The sequence below is a fragment of the Lissotriton vulgaris genome, chromosome 4_1, assembly GCF_964263255.1.
Source record: "Lissotriton vulgaris chromosome 4_1, aLisVul1.2, whole genome shotgun sequence".
NCBI classification, from domain to species: domain Eukaryota; kingdom Metazoa; phylum Chordata; class Amphibia; order Caudata; family Salamandridae; genus Lissotriton; species Lissotriton vulgaris.
The window spans coordinates 1,031,494,729-1,031,510,835 of NC_141691.1; the positions used below are offsets into that span (position 1 = coordinate 1,031,494,729).

General features: G+C 40.5%; 1 protein-coding gene across 1 annotated transcript in view; it reads left to right on the top strand.

The window, feature by feature from the left end:
- Positions 1-16,107, top strand: part of SEMA5A (semaphorin 5A) — a 1,998,383-nt gene that overhangs the window by 1,192,628 nt on the left and 789,648 nt on the right. The gene's annotated exons all lie outside the window — the stretch shown is intronic.

The following is a 16,107-nucleotide window of genomic DNA, read 5'->3' on the forward strand; positions in this document are numbered from 1 at the left end:
AAATTGGTGAAGCTGATCTCAGCACATACTTACTCTGGCCTCCCCGGGAGGCTGAGCCCTGCAGCTGGATGCGTCAGCGTTGCCGGGCAACACGGGGACTCTGGCCTGGGCTTTCTCCTTCTGGGTGCCCCCAGACTTTGGCGGTTCCTTGTTCGTCCCTAGGCAACACCTGGAGCTTCCCTCAGCAGGCGAGCGGTTGAGCTCTGATTGCGGGAGCCATCTTTCACAAGGGACTTCACGCAGGTGCTCTGCTCAGCAGAGCCTCTTGGAGATTTAAGAACAAAGCGCCCATTACGCGCTGCAAGGGATATGACAGCACTTCCCACATACTGGCAGGGCGGCTAAACAGTCTTCTCTCCCTCAGGGCTTCCCAATATGGCATTGCAATGCCTCTTGTACCTTTTGCAAACCAAGGTCTCAAGCAAGTTCCCTCAATGTGAGACACAGGGGACATCAAGGCAATATGGCGCACTTGTAGGTTTTTTGTTTAAACAAAACAAAGGTAAAGAACAGACCAGTGCTTCTTCTGCTTCAGCCAGGAGCAGCAACTGCAGGCCGACCCGTCCCACCCCACACACCAGGGGCAGTGCTCCTCACACAGTTCTCAGCCCTCCTTCCATGCAAGTTACTTTCAGATCCAGACAGGATCTGTCTTGAAGTCTTTTGTATCCCTGAGACTTCTAACAGGAGGCCAGCACACACAAGACCCTGGAGAGTCCTTCACAAGCAGGATACCACTGCAGGACAAAAAGAGTCAGTCCTGTTCCTCCACCACAGTCAGAAGCAGCAACTGCAGGCCAACCCACCCCTCACTCAGAAAAGTCAGCTCTCCTCACATGGTCCTTCCGCTCTTCTTCTTGGCAGGGTCCTGTAGTTTGCTGAAGTAATCTAAAGTCCTGGGGTTTTAGGTGTAATACCTAAACCCCAAAATGTCACTGTTCTCTTTGTGGCAGGGTCTCTGAACTCAGTCCAAACCAGTCCTGTGCTCCCTTGGCTCACAGGGGGTGGAGACAGCATTGTATAAAAGAAGACACAGCCTATTTCGGTACAAGCTAAATACATCCCACCACTCTGCAAGCAGACCAGGTCAATTCAGCCTTGCGATGAGTCAGCCAGGCAAGGCAGGGCACACCTCAAACCCCCCCTAGTGACTGCCTGGAGTGAATGCACATCCCAGCTCCTGTCAATCAAACACCAGGCCCTGAACACACAAACAGCTTGCAATGTTCAACACTCCGTCCATCATCCCCCGTGGTTTTGCTTTGTTTGCCCTAAGTTGGCAGTGTATGCCCAGACGTGGGTCCCTTGCTCCCTTTGCCACTGGATTCAAGCTAGCCTAACTGATGACAGCTTATTAGCCAGAAACCGGTCCCTGAATGCTTGTTTCCAGTACAGGGAAGACATGGCTTGGCAGTTCGGGCTGGACTGTTCCCATGAGGCACAGGGTCAGACTGATTTGCATATGGCCATGTCTGAACTGGGGTGGCGGAGTGAGCTAAAGAATGATGATGGATTAAACCCAGATCAGTTGACTGGGGGTGAGTGCTTGCAATGTTCAACACTCCGTCCATCATCCCCTTTGGTTTTGCTTAATGTTGGTGTCAGGCAGGAAGGAGGCAGTTAGGGTTTACAAGAGGCCAATTCAGTATGCAAAGCACAAACATGATTATGCAACTATGCGAACCCCTCTGCCATTCGATGACTGAAAGAAGCCGTAACAAAGCGCTATTTCTTAATGGTACTTACTTGGGAAGGGAAAGCCACACAAGTGGGAGATGAGAGGAGAGTGGAAAGTGGTAAGGAGCTGTATGCTCGGTCACTCGAAGAGTCTGTTTATAGTTAGGCAACCAGGCTACAACAAGCTGCTGCTGACGCCCGACACCAAAGACAGACACAGCCTTCTGAATGGGATAAAAGCAATCTCACACAGACCCGTATGCCTGAACATCGTGCGTGACACCCAAAAGCACTGGGCAAGATGGGATAAGGGAGTGCTATCTACTATTAGAAACCATACTTTGAACAAGGTGTCTGTGGGAACAGAAGGGGTGCAGGCAGTTCAACAGAAAAATAGAAAGGGCTGCTGAGTGCCAGCAACTGGAGCACACACATCAAGCTAAACACAAGCACCGGTGAAAGACACAAGATGGCCTCATCAGTACGTTAAAGAGATCATTGCGCATGACGTGTGGCCACCATCCTATATTGGGGCAATATGCATTAAAAATAAACCCACAATAGCCAGACTGGAGGAGGAAGAAGAGGCCATCACACGCTCTAACAGTGTGATGGCCCAACAAATTGTTCTCCTAGTGAAATTGCAAGGGAGGGAGCTAAGCACACAAAGGAGGGACACTTAAACAAACACACCAATAACAAGCCAGCATTTCTAAATGACACAGATAACAACCAATGGCAAACAGTGGGTGTGCCAAAAGCACATAGAGGAGATACAACAGGTCTTGCAGACAGCTGCCGAGGCTCAACCTAAAAAGATGTGTCTTCTGATGTTTGCAGAATGTTTTGCATTCACGAACCCTTCTAGGTGAAGAATAATAGGAAGTGATACCCAGAAGGAAGAGCAAATAGGAGGTTAAATCCTTTCCATAAATATTTTGGGCCCAATTTATAAAGGTACACTTGGACCTGAAGGCTAGGTTTCGACCTGAACTCTAAATTTAGACCTAAAGTCTAAGGGCCCCAGTCACAAAGATAAACTTGGACCTGAAGTGCACGTTTAGACCTGAAGTCGAAGTTTACCTTTGTGAATTGGGCACTTCGAATCCAGATGTGGGATCGATGTGTTACATTCAGGGTTTTCTAATCCGGAGGTATGGAATAAATAATTTGGGCAGTTACACTGTAATATGCAGCAATATGCAAGCGTTTAGGACCCGTCAAAAAGGTTTACACGCAACTCTTTGTTTAACTGACAGCCAATGGAGAGATTTAAAAACTGTTCTGAGGTGGACAGTTTTTTTCAAGGCAAGTAATGCGAGTGGCAGCAATAGTTTCCACTCTTATGCATTTGATAAATCTTTTTTATGGTAAGACTTCCATGCACTGTCCTGGAGTCGTTGATGCATGTGTGGGTGCCAAACCCCAAAAATCAAGTGAACCCCAATATTTTCAGACATCCCAAGAATTACCTTGGCAGCTCAGCAATTTCCCTCCAGTTGATCTAGCAGCTAGAACCCACCTTCTTTTTTTGACCCCATGTATTTAGCAGAGTATAAACAAAAATAATCAAATAGTGACTGGGAGCACTCAATAATTAAGTTCTAGGTCAGAAATATATTTAAAAGATTTATTACCGGAAATCTCATGAAGCATTACAGAAATTAGATTAAGAAATGTCATAAAGGCTCAGGTACAGAAAATTAAAAATCAATATCAGAAATGTTAATCTTAGTAAGAAACCATTTCCTAAGTTTAGGCGTCATACTCATAAAGAGTTCTAAAAGCATTCCATGGAAGGAATATCCCAACAAATTGAAGCAGAGTTTTGTGAGTAAAATGAGAAGTTGTCCCTGGTCTCTAAAACCAAGGGTTTTATACACTATATATGCACAAAGAATTAGCAAAACTGCAGATTTAGCATGACATGATCATAGGTAGCTCACTTTGGCAAATGAGAATAGACGGTGCAACAAATATTTATTCTTAATACCAACCCATTTCTTAAGAATAGGTGAATCCCTCCTCTTTATCTTAGCAACATTAGAGTAAAGATGTGAAAATACACTGTAAAACATTTCTAAACAACTGCCTTCACAAAGCCCTTCTTCAGCAGGTGTACATCAGAACCTCCAACGGAATTCCTTCAAAATGATACATAGGAAAAACAAAGAAAGGTTCATACACAATACATGCTTTCTAACCTAGTGATATTGACGTCATCCCTGGTATGTCAATAGAAACTGTGAGGAGCGAAAGTCTGCAGCTGGTCTCTGAGTAGGAGGATAAAATAAGCAGGAGCAGGGTAAACAACGAAACAGAAACGGCATCAATTTCTAATAAATAAAGTCTCACTCGATAATGTGACATGAAAAAATCATGCTTTAAAAACTCTTCTAAACTACATTTGCCTAAAGTGTAATGCCATCAGTTCACCTGTTACGATGGTGTGCAACTTAAAAATTAAAGATTCACACAAATAATTAATTGCACAGATTTGCACATTTAAAAAAAATCTCAAAACTCCTCCCCTGATTATTTTTTAATCGTCATTAAAAGAACTCTATTAAACTTTATTATCAGCCATTGATCAGTTAATGGATGTCTTCACATTTTTAGGCAGTCGATCACTCTCCTCCATCATCTTTAATTGTTGATAAACTCTATCCTTCTATTCTTCCATTTCTAAGTCCATCTACTACATTTCCTAAGTTTGGTTATTAGTCACACACCCTTACAATGTAAGTAAAAGAAATAGAGCAATTGTGCAAATCATTATGATTATTACAGTTGCTAGAACAGATTTAAGAACTCCTCTGCCAATATTTAACCAATCGCCAATTTTGCAAAAAACTTTCTCTGTTTTGCCAAACCGAGTCCCTACATCTTCCCACAATCCTGGTTCGTCTAGTAATTTAATCACAGAAGTTAAGTTAGTCATATTAGTAATGAGAGAATCATAAGCTCTGCTGTGACCCGGTATGTATGTTCAACACCCTTTAGCCTTAATTAACTTACAGACTTTTCCTTCCTTCGCCAAAACAATAACTAAAGCAAGGCAAATTTTGAAAAGTTACCGCCCATATTATCATTATTTCCTCATTCACCAGCTTCAAAGATCCTGTAGTATCCTAGGGAAGTCCATACACTACTGTGGATAATCATCTAATCTTTATATCATTCATCGCCACTCCTACAGCAGGAACAATAACCTCTAAGATTTCTAATATTATTTGCCCAAAACTCTATCTCACTCTCTTCAAGCCAGATTCCTCTTCTAATTGTTCGACATGATAAACTCCTAGGAAAAGCAAAAGCCAGATAACATGATCCAACCTAATTTCTCAGATAACATGATCCTGCCTAATGTCTTGGTAAATAAATTAAAATAAGCAGTTTTCACACAGACATAATACATCCCATTACCTTCATAGGATTTATTACATTTATTATATTTACTCTCTCCTACAAATTCTGCCTGGTCTCTATTCTTCATTTCTTCTAAAGCAATTTTCTGCTCCTCTAACCTTTTTACAACTCTTATCCCGCTCTCATTATATTCCTTACTTACATCCTGCTCCTCATCACTGAAAAGACAGAAATATTAATTTACCAGATTGGTATCCTGTTTTGTGCAATTAAGCTCAAATACTCAACAAATTAAATTTCACTATATTGCTCAAATTACCTAAAGACACATTGAAATCAGTCAGATAAAGGGAAATAAACTCTTCATGATTAATAATAGCATATAGAATATTAAAATGCATAAGAAATTGTCAGCAGAGTATAGGTAGAACCTTATCCAGCTTATTTTAGGAGGTAAACACATACATAAATCTACTGACTCTGATAATTTCTACATACTCCCTAACCATTCTAGTGTTCACTATATCTGTAACATTGGATAAATGCTCTTTATCTACCACTACAAGTTTATGATCTTCATTATTTGTAAAAACATCAACATTTTTGTTATTACGCCTTGAAACATGTCACAACAGGAGTCATTAGGCACAATAACAGTTCAATTAATACAATTAGTGTTGTAATCAACCATATTATCATCACAATTGTACTACATTTGCTGTCATCCATTTCGATTGAAACAAAAGCAAAACTTTTCTCACAGTAAAATCTTTTTATCAAGGTATTATCAAGTGTTTAGCCAGTGATTCAAGAATGAATTCTGACTCTTTTAGTCTTTCAAAAGTTCAGTTTCAGTTTCTGGAAAATTATTTAATTCTCAAACATTATTTCAATTCTCTTTCTGTTCTTTGTCCTTTAACTTGGTCTCTTTTTTATGGTAGTTCTTCTTCAGTTTCAATTTCAGATTCTAAATAAACTCTCAAACCTTTGCTAACACTCTTCCAACAAGAAATACTCCTCCTGGATTTCATCTTCTTCCGACACTGCAGCTAGATATACCCATTTGTGTGAAGCATACTTCTGATTAGAAACTCTTTTTCTGTTTGATCTTTTTTGTAGTCGGTAACTTGCTCCCACTAGTCTGAGTCAACCTGTGTCACTTGCTCTTTCTCTGGTTCACAGTGTTTCAATTGGCAAGTTCTTTTTCTCTGAATATCTTCAACTTTTCCTTTCCAGTTACTGTTTTAGCGTTCTGACTTCTTCAGGATTCTAATTTAAACTCAGTTCTGAACTTTGACTTGAGCTCAAACTTACATTTTGATCAGTCTTCTCTCCAGTTGCTCTGTTCACAGAAATCTTGCTCTTTCCAACAATGGTCTTTTTAACTTTTATTTCAGGGGTAAGTTATCATTGCTCTGGCTCCGATTAGAGACTACTTCTTATTGCTGTCACTCTTGTTTGATCTTTTGCTTTGCAACACCTCTTCACTCTGATCACTCTGAAACTGGATTTCCGGAGTTTCAGGTCTTTCATCAGAATCATCACTGACCTGACACTTCACTGCTACCATGTGTCTTTGAGATTCTGGCTTCACTAGTTTCAGAGCAATTTTCACCCCCTCCGGGTATATGCTGTAAACTTCAGGCTTGGCTCTAACTCTCACTTTCAGCTACTTGTGTGTACTCTGCGTCTTGAACATTGGCTTCATACACTGTTTCAGCTGCTCACAATTTTTTCTGTGAGCAGCATGGATCCACTGAGGCATTACCGCACACTTGACTGATGTACTATTTGTCATCACGACCTTTAAAGGGCGTTTCCACCTCTCGTCCGAGCACCCTATTGCTTACGGATCACTATCCAGTTGACAGCATTCGGCCCATTGCCAGCTAGGTCTTTTTAGTATTTTGTAGATACATTTATCTGGTGAGAAACAGATTTCACCATATCAGTTAGACTCTTGCAGGGAAGAGTACCGGGTACTTCAAAAGCATCCGATAACAGTGGCCTGGTACACCATGCTAATCCATTTAAAGAGCTGAAAACAGATGACCCCCCTCTCCTGCCCTCTAGTACCCAGTGATATGAACAAGTCATTACACTGGTTCAGTCCTGCCTCTTCCTCTCCTTCCGTAAAGGGATCTGCACAGGTGAGGTGGAGTCATCATCGGGAACAGAGTCATCAACAGTCTGTCTGGACCCAGTCTCTACATTGAAATCGAGGTTTGGCAAGTGATGGGCCACATGTTGAAAGTGAAAGGAATCTCTTGTAAGGGACTTCCCAGATTTTTTGGCAGCCACTATGTGTCCTTTGGTGTTAGTGATAACGAATGGTTCAGCCTCAAAAGGAGCATCAGACTTTCTTTATCTGGGCTGGCTGACAAGCACACAGTTTCCTCTTTTAAACGTGACATCTTTTACATGACTTTGTTAGTCAACATATATTTGCATCTTTGATTTTCAATCAAAGTCCTTAGTATAAATGTCTTCCTCAGTCTTGGATCTGAGGTTGGTCCAGTGGGACAGCTTGGTCGTCATGGTTGTTCCAAAGATTAGAGTTGTAGGAATTTCCCCTGTAGTTGAGTGAGGGGTCAAACGGTAAGCTTGAAGAGTAGTGTTCAAACAACTTTAAAGTAATGCTCCTCCATTACAGCATGCTGAACAACTTTCTTTAGAGTACTCAAGAACCTTTCTACCAGGCTTTATATTGAAGTGATTTAGAAAGTCTTTGAATTCTCATCTATTAAAGTGTGAGCGGTTTTCAGATTTTAAGAATGCAAGTACACCCCATGTTACAGAGATGCCATCTTATCTTTGAATAATCGTTTCATGTTTAGTGGATGAAAGGCCTTCTACCAATGGAAAACGGGAGTATTCATCAACAATGACAAGAAGATGATGTGTATTCTCAAGAGGCCCAAGGAAATCAATAGCAATTCTCTCTCAAGCATGATGTGGCAATTCTGACATGTTCAAAAGGTGCTGAATAACTTTAGATAAAAGACAGTTGCATGCCTGGCAGGCCTTTAACTCATTTTTGACTCTTTCGTCAAGATAAGGAAATCAGGCTCAGTCACAGAGAGCTCTCTTTGTGGCAACTATTGCATGAGGTCTCTCATCGGTGACTTAGATCACTTGTTGTAGACTCTCTAGAATAACAATTCATGTACTTCACAGGATGAGGCCTTCTTGAGCCACTAATAGAACATATCTTACATTTTTGATCTTTAAATATTCACTGTCCTTAATGAGGGGTCTAGAGTGCAGGTTCCACGATTGGTGATCAATAATGTATTTTCATTTCAGCATGTCACTATCATGGTTCATGGCAGTGACAATGTGTTCTGAAGACATGACAGCTGGTGTGCTCGATTTTACAATGAAATTGATATAGTCCTCCTCTGTCTTTGATAGGGTACCTGGGGACTGCTATGGCACCCTCGAAAAATTATCAGCAGAATACTGATCTTTCCCTGGACGATGAAGAATTGTATAATCATATACTTGTAACCTCAAACCCCAATGTTCAACGCGAGGAGGCATTTGGACTGCCAAACATTGTCAACAATTAGTCACTATTGTGAAAGGCTTTCCATATAAGAACATGTGGAAACATATTCACAAGCCCAGACCACTGCCAGACTTTCTCTCTCAGGTTGTGAGTAAGCACGTTCCATTTGTGACAGGCTTTTACTGACATATACCACGATGTGTCTCCGAGCATTTGGATGTCTGCTGTGCTGTGCAAGGTTTTTGCCTAACAGGACAGGGATAGCGTCAACTACAACCTCTGAATGAAGTTTGGGATGTAAATACGCCATTTCTGTGACATTATTGATGGCTTGCTTGATTTTTTGAAAGCTCTACTCACATTCACATGACCAATAAAATGACATTCATTTTTGTCAGTTCTCATAATGGTGCATTGACCGTAGCAAAGTCGTGTATGTATTTAGAACAGTAACTGCCGATTTGAAGGAATGATTGTAACATAGAAACATCTTGGGGGGGATTTTCAGTAGATAATGCTTGCATTTCAGCTGGACCAAATTTCATACCCTCTTCAGAAAAGACATGGCTAATGAATTTCAAGCTTTTCTCGTGGAATTCACATTTGCCAGCATTCAGAGTTAGGCCTTCATCATTTGACAAAAGACATACTTGCATGAAAGATTTGTTATGCTCTGTCTCAGTGGCTCTGAAAACTAATATGACATCACTATAGTTAAATGATTTTATTTAAGGCTGTTTGATTGTCGAATGATATCTTGGAAAAGTTCTGCAGCAGAGGATACACCAAAACTCAATTGCTTATAGCAAACAGATGAATATGTGTAGAAAAGGTTGTAATGTACCTGGATTTTTCTTTACGTTCCAATTGGTGATATCCTTTATTTAAGTTGAGTCGAGAGAAGAACTCTGCACCCTTTATTTGAGTTACCATATCAGCAATGTGCAGACCTGGATGTCTCTCTCGCTCAATTGCCTTGTTGGTCTGACGCATGTCAACGCTTATGCTTACAGCTCTTCCACTGTCTCTTTTAGGCACTACTACAATGGGAGAAACCGATGAGGTTAGACTAGTGGATGGTTCAATGATGTTGTGTTTAGGTGACAAATTGAGTTCCTTTTCAACAGCCTCTTGCGAGTGAAATGCAATTTGTCTGTGTCTTTGAGCAACAGGACGAACACCCTCATTTATATGTAACTGTACTTTCATTGTTTTGAGTTTTCCTAACCCATTAAATAATGAAGGAAATTGGCTTACAATCTCATGATGAGCATTCATACTGTAGTTCACTGATATTAGTCCTATATCAGCACCAGGGTTGAAACTGAGGAAACGGGCTGTTCCTTGAAATCCATGAATGGGGCTTGTATCACTGTTTTCTTATGTTTCATTTGTGGCTACACATGAACCTTGACATTTTAAGGGCTTTGAGGCAACCATTACGTTTCCTACTTCGTAAGTTGTAGTAATGGAGACAATTCTTGATGCTTCTCCTTAGTCATGCTATTTATTGACCCACCGCTGTCAAGTTTGAATGCTATCAAACAGCTAGTTATCATTAGGGTAATCTTCAGACGTTTGAATGTCTTTGGTGCTTTTTCATGTTCATTTTTCTTCACTTTAATTTTTTCTCACATTCGAGTAGTCTCACATGTGCATGCCTTTCTGAAGTAAAAATCAACACTGCACAATTGTCATTGTTACTTTCACTGGAAATTGATATTGAGGGACTCTTTGTCGATGATTTAGATGATGATCGACTTAGTTTGATGTCAATTTTCCTCAGTTGGTGGGACCGCTTAGTCTTTTGGGAGTGCATTGAATGTCGCTGAGGTAGCATTTGGTCGGCCATTTTTCAAGTCATCCCAAAATGGTTGCTTTACCACAGTTGATGCATATCTCTGTCCAATGGCAAGACATTTACCTTCATGTGGAAATGATAGTCCAAATCTGTAAGACATTTTCTTTTTCTGTGGAGACATTACCCATTGTGTCCATTGGCCTTGTACTTTAGCTTACTTTTCATGCTCAGGACTGACGTAATTTGTGCACCTCCAGCCTCCATGTCAGCACGAGCAGCCTTAAGGATGTGTTCTAAGCTCAGAGTTTCCTTCAGCATTCATTGCTTAAAGAAACCTGACAGACATCCATTGATAACTCTGAGGCGGGTAGCTTTCTTATTAAATTCCTTTAATTTATAGTGCTTCATCAGTTCAGTCAGTCTCCCAACAAATTATTCAATGGTTTCACCTAGTCTCTGGTGTTCTTGATTGAATTTGTATCTTTTGTAATTACATTTGACACTAGATTAAACTTCACATTCAAAGCTGTTTTAATTTGATCATACGTCACATCATCTTCTTGTGGTATGTTTTTTATGAATTCTTTCACTCCTTCACTAGCCATGTTTTTCACATACTTTATAATCATTTTATTGTTCTTTTCATCTATTGCATCTATGAAATCTTAGAAAGTCTCTATCCATGCTGGCCATCTATTGCCAATATTGTGTTTTTGACAGTATCAAATGCTTATGGCGGTTTTAAGAATGCAACAGACATATGCACTTTAGTGGACAGTAATGATCGCTCAGGCTCTCCTTGTAGAACTTGTTTATGCTAAGCTTCTCTGGTGCCTTGTGTTGTGCTAGCTTCATGGTCAGCCTTAATAAGTTTTGAAGCTTGGACCTCATCATGACTCTCCATTGGAGCTCTTTATTTGATGGCAGTCTAGGGAGTTGTTCTGAGCCCCTAGGTGGCAGCTTTGGTGGTGGGCCGCTTCACTTGGGGACAGGTCCCCAAGCATAACCCAGATCCTCCTTCTGGGGCCGCTGTGCAGCAATTTTTGATGATTCATTAATAGTTTTGGTAGCTAGATAAACCTTGTATACTACTAGTCCATGAAAGCAGATGATATTTGGTCGGCTATGTGCTTAAATAATTCCTCACAAACCCCATATCTCTGTTTCATAGCATATGAATTTCAGTTTAATCTGTCCTGAACTATTGCTGTGCAGTGCTTTAGTGACCTGGTTGCATTAGCGTTCTTACTCTTATACTATAGCGTATGGCATTAATTTGCGTAATAGCGCAATACCTTTTATTGATGGCCGTGTCATTAAATTCCTGGCCACCGACATGTATACTTTCACTGTTGCTTTCTTTATCTTCAAACGGATTACAAAGGCTGGCGTTGTGCTGAAACTCCACCGGTGCCAGCGTTGATTCTGCACTTGGACTGCGGCACATGTGGCACGCATGATCAGTTTGCTGGACCATGACAAACTCTCTGGAAGAACGCTTTGAGTGTACGGGCTTTGTATCACCTATATTGTCGCCAGTTGTAGTGTCCTACCAGCCCAGGTACACGCCAACAACTACGCCAAACACGTAGAATTTTTATTCCGCTGTGTGTAAGTCTGAACTCAACATTCAAAGCCTGCCTTCAACTCATCCCTCCAACGCTTACGTCACAGGCCTACAGTGTACAGTGGAAACCAAAAGAGTTCTGGTGTTCTTTATTTACAAGCTACTACACTCATGAATGCGATTTTGGTCAACTTTGGTGTCTGAAGTGTAACAGAAAAACATAGAAAGGGGGTTTTGTTTCTACACAGTTCGAAAAATTTTGAGGAAACCACAGTTTTGAAAATGTTACTGATAAATGGCAAGAGTTCAGAATTTTAGCATGCCAAGTTCGATTGATCAGCTTTCAACCTAATGAGTGGTATTTTCATGGCATGAATGGGTGATGTTTTCATGATATGATTATGTTGTTGGAGGACAACCCCTGACATTAGAGAGTCATTGACCTTTTGATGTAAGGAATGGTGGACAAAGCTTGACAGGTTTAGCATTGTACAGAATAGCATGGGGCAACAATTTTAATTTGTTGATGATTATGCTGACCGCGTTCACAAAGAGGTGTAAACATGGCCAAGATTGATCTGTTGACTCTATTGAGGTCTTGCCAATGTGTGGCAATATGACTCAATAGCTCTGTGCATTGCAGTAGTGGCACTGAAGAAGGACATCAGGTTGTTGCATATCTTTTGTGATGTAGCACTAATGGTTAGTTGAAGAGTGGGTAATCATTATTGATAGGTATGAAAGCGTTCTATTGAAGTATTATTGGTTTTAGCTAGTAATGTATTATTGGCTTTAGCTATTAATGTATGAAGTAAAACATGTTAAGTAAATAGACATTAAGTTAGTTTGTACACCAGGATCTCCTTCTGCAGGTAAATCACCATATATCATTGGCCATTGAAATGGTGACCCACCCATTTTAGAATGTTTTATTGCCCTTATTTTTGAGTTCGATCAGTGCATATTGATAGATTAGGGTGGTTTTGTTCATATCAGGTTCTAAGGTTTTTGATTGAGGGCCACTATTTATTTGCAGTATCTGTATTACCCATTCGGAGACCCAGGTAGAGCATGAATCTATTATGTACTCCGAGGAGGAACTAGTGAAAGGACAACAATTTCAATTCCCTGGAGGTCATGGAAGGTCATATCTTTCTTGGAGCATGGGCTGCACTTATGAAGAACTAACCACAGTGCTGTCCTCTTCAGTTAACAAAAGTGAAAAGTGCAGATGAAACAGGGGATGTTTCTTGACTTCCACTCTTTACTGAAAACCTACACCTATTAAGACATCAATATCCTATTATTGTCTTTTCCAGACTTTTAAAAACGTAAACTGTGTGCCTACTATGTACAGTTCTTACACCAGTTGTTGTCTCTCTTGTAGCAACATTTAAAATGAGACTCCATTGGGTTATTTTGACTTTTCCCCTCTCAAGGCACGTTTGGAGTTCACGAGCAGTCAAGCAGCCTTCTTCAAACACCTTGTTATAAATGTGTCTAATCTGAATAGTGTTGGAGGTGACATCCCAAAGAGAACTGTACAATTCCCAGTAGCTCAATAAATATTCTGAACGTCATGGCCCTATGTTAGCTGCATTAAACATGTGGCTGCGGTTATTATGGATCATTGACAGAAAAGATTAACTCGAGGTATTTTCGTGAAGCGTGTTGCAGCACACAGAAACAGTACTCAGGAACACATATTTAATCTCGGGGGAGTTTTTAAAAAATCGTAAAAGGAAAAGCACACCTAACAATTCATGATGTAAAAAAAAAATTAACATGCTGGAGTGGGTATAAAAAGAGCTAGGATTACAGGGAGAAATTGACTTATTCAGTAATGTAAAAGTTTTACACTAGTCACAAGTATCCGCCTGCATTTCTTTGCTATAATAATAACTCAAATTCTGAGGGTCTGCACATCTGTGGATCATTTCAGAAACCAAAGCAGAATCCTTATGTGCTTAGGGTCAGCAACAGTCTCGTGATACCTTTACCCGATCATCATCAACAGCAAAACAATATCGCAGTTCAAAATAATGTCCCGGAAGAATTGGCAAAAACGTCTGCCTACTCCATATACTCTAAGAACTTGAGGGGTCAAAAAAAGGTCTACCTGCTGGTCTGGTGTCTGTCAGAAACCACCCTGCTATACAAGGTCTTGTTAAAAAAAGTTGAGTTGTCACAGACACGGACAGGAATTTGCTCATAACCCCCTAGTTGCCAATAAACTTGATATTGAAGTAATGGAGTCTTCGCATTCTAAACTGATGACTCATTTGGCACCAGCATGTATGTGTATATCGGTTTGGGGTAGACCTCCACCGATCATACATCTTGTGCTCAGAATGCTAATGTGTTCGTTTTTAAATCATTTTCTCCATGTCATCGTGTCCAGCGAACATGAAAATAAAAAATAAAAATCTTGATATGGCACAGCTAATAATGGGCCAACAAATCTTCGTGGCTTATTTGCCAATAAATGTCGCATGCGGCATTTGTCATGCATATCCAGTACACTTCTGAAGGGAGGTTGGTGATGTTCAGTGTTGTGTTGCTTGTGTTGCACTGATCTACTCGCTGTGCTTTAGACCACACAAAAATATACTCAAAGTAGAACTCAGCATGCAACCAGCTGTAAAATGTGCACTTTTTATTTTTTATTCTCAACAAGGAAAGTGTTTTTCCCTATGGAGAAACCCCTTAGTCACCATAAAGTTTGGAGCTATTCCATTCCCCTTCCTGCCTTCGAAAGGGAGTTACTCCAACTCTTTGCTCAACTAATATCGAACCTTTCCTCGAACCTTTCCAGGGTGCAGAAAATATCAGAGGAGTTTGTGAATGCCAACAAACACAAAGGTTTGCGGATGTTCACAAAATGTCATGGCAAACCAATACTTGGTCCTTTCACTCCCCGCCTCTTATGTGAGGCAAACTACTACATAAGTGTGCAAAGTCGCGGTATACAATTACAGAGAAGCAAAACCCTTTACACCTGCCACTTATTTGAGCCATTTTGGCCTGTGAATGGAGTTTCAGAGCTGTATATGGCTTTGAGATGTGGTCACCAACAGTTTACGTTTTAATGTAATGATGCTTTATTTGTCATTGTAAGCGCATACTCTGGTTGCATCACTGCATACAAAAGGGATAGCTATAGTCATTTAGAGTTTCATGTAATTTATGATATAACAGCCTGATGGCAGGTAATTAACTGGAAACGTAAGGCGTTTTTTTCCTGTTCCAACAGGGGAATATTGAGTGGAAAATTCTTCTCTTTGTGTCACAGGTCATTTTCCAAATGCTGGTGAGCTAATACAAGGAAGGCATTATCCAATGGTTACTCAAGTTCAGACTCTCAAGTTCTTCATCGTATCATCGTTTCTTGCCTTTCCTTCCAGGGTGACTGGTAGATGTGTGCAGGATGAGCACCTCACTTCAAGTCACAGCAAACTCTGTCTCAGGCCCGGAACCTTTCACCTGCAACTTGATGATTCCAGGTGTGCTAGTCTAGTTAGTTCAGTTGGGCAACACAGTGATAGATACAACACGTATGATGCATTAGATGATCATACAAACTTTCAGGACTGGAAACAGTGTCAGTAATGACCTGGATGACGCTGCTCAACATGGACGCCTGCCAAATTCTCATTGTCTCCTTTAAGGATTTGGCAGAAAAATAAGTGTAAATTTCACTACAGTACATAGGGAGTCAGAAAAAAGGCATTTTTGGGGACCAGTAAAGAATCACCAGGTAATGTGATCTCCATTCTTCTACTGTGGAATGGTGGCTGTTTAATGAACAGCGGGGAGGTTAAGAGGCCTAGTTTATGGCGACATCCTCACTCTTTTCACATTGAAGTGTAACAATATATTGCCATATGAGTGATTTATGGGGGCATTGCAGTGGTCTGGAATTGTATAATTGTGCAACAATTGTGTAACCTTAATCATATTAAACCGTAAGCCCCTATTTTCAACTCTGTTCACCCAGTGATCCCCACAAAATCCCATGTTTGATTGATTTCACACTCTTTGCTTGATATACTAGGTTTGTCATAGCGTTAAGGTCCATTAATGACATATTTTTTTTATTTGTTGGTTGATTGTATTTGGAAAGAAATTCTGCTGCTCTCTGCAAAACGTGGTTGAGCACTGGTAGACTGTGGTAATAAGGAA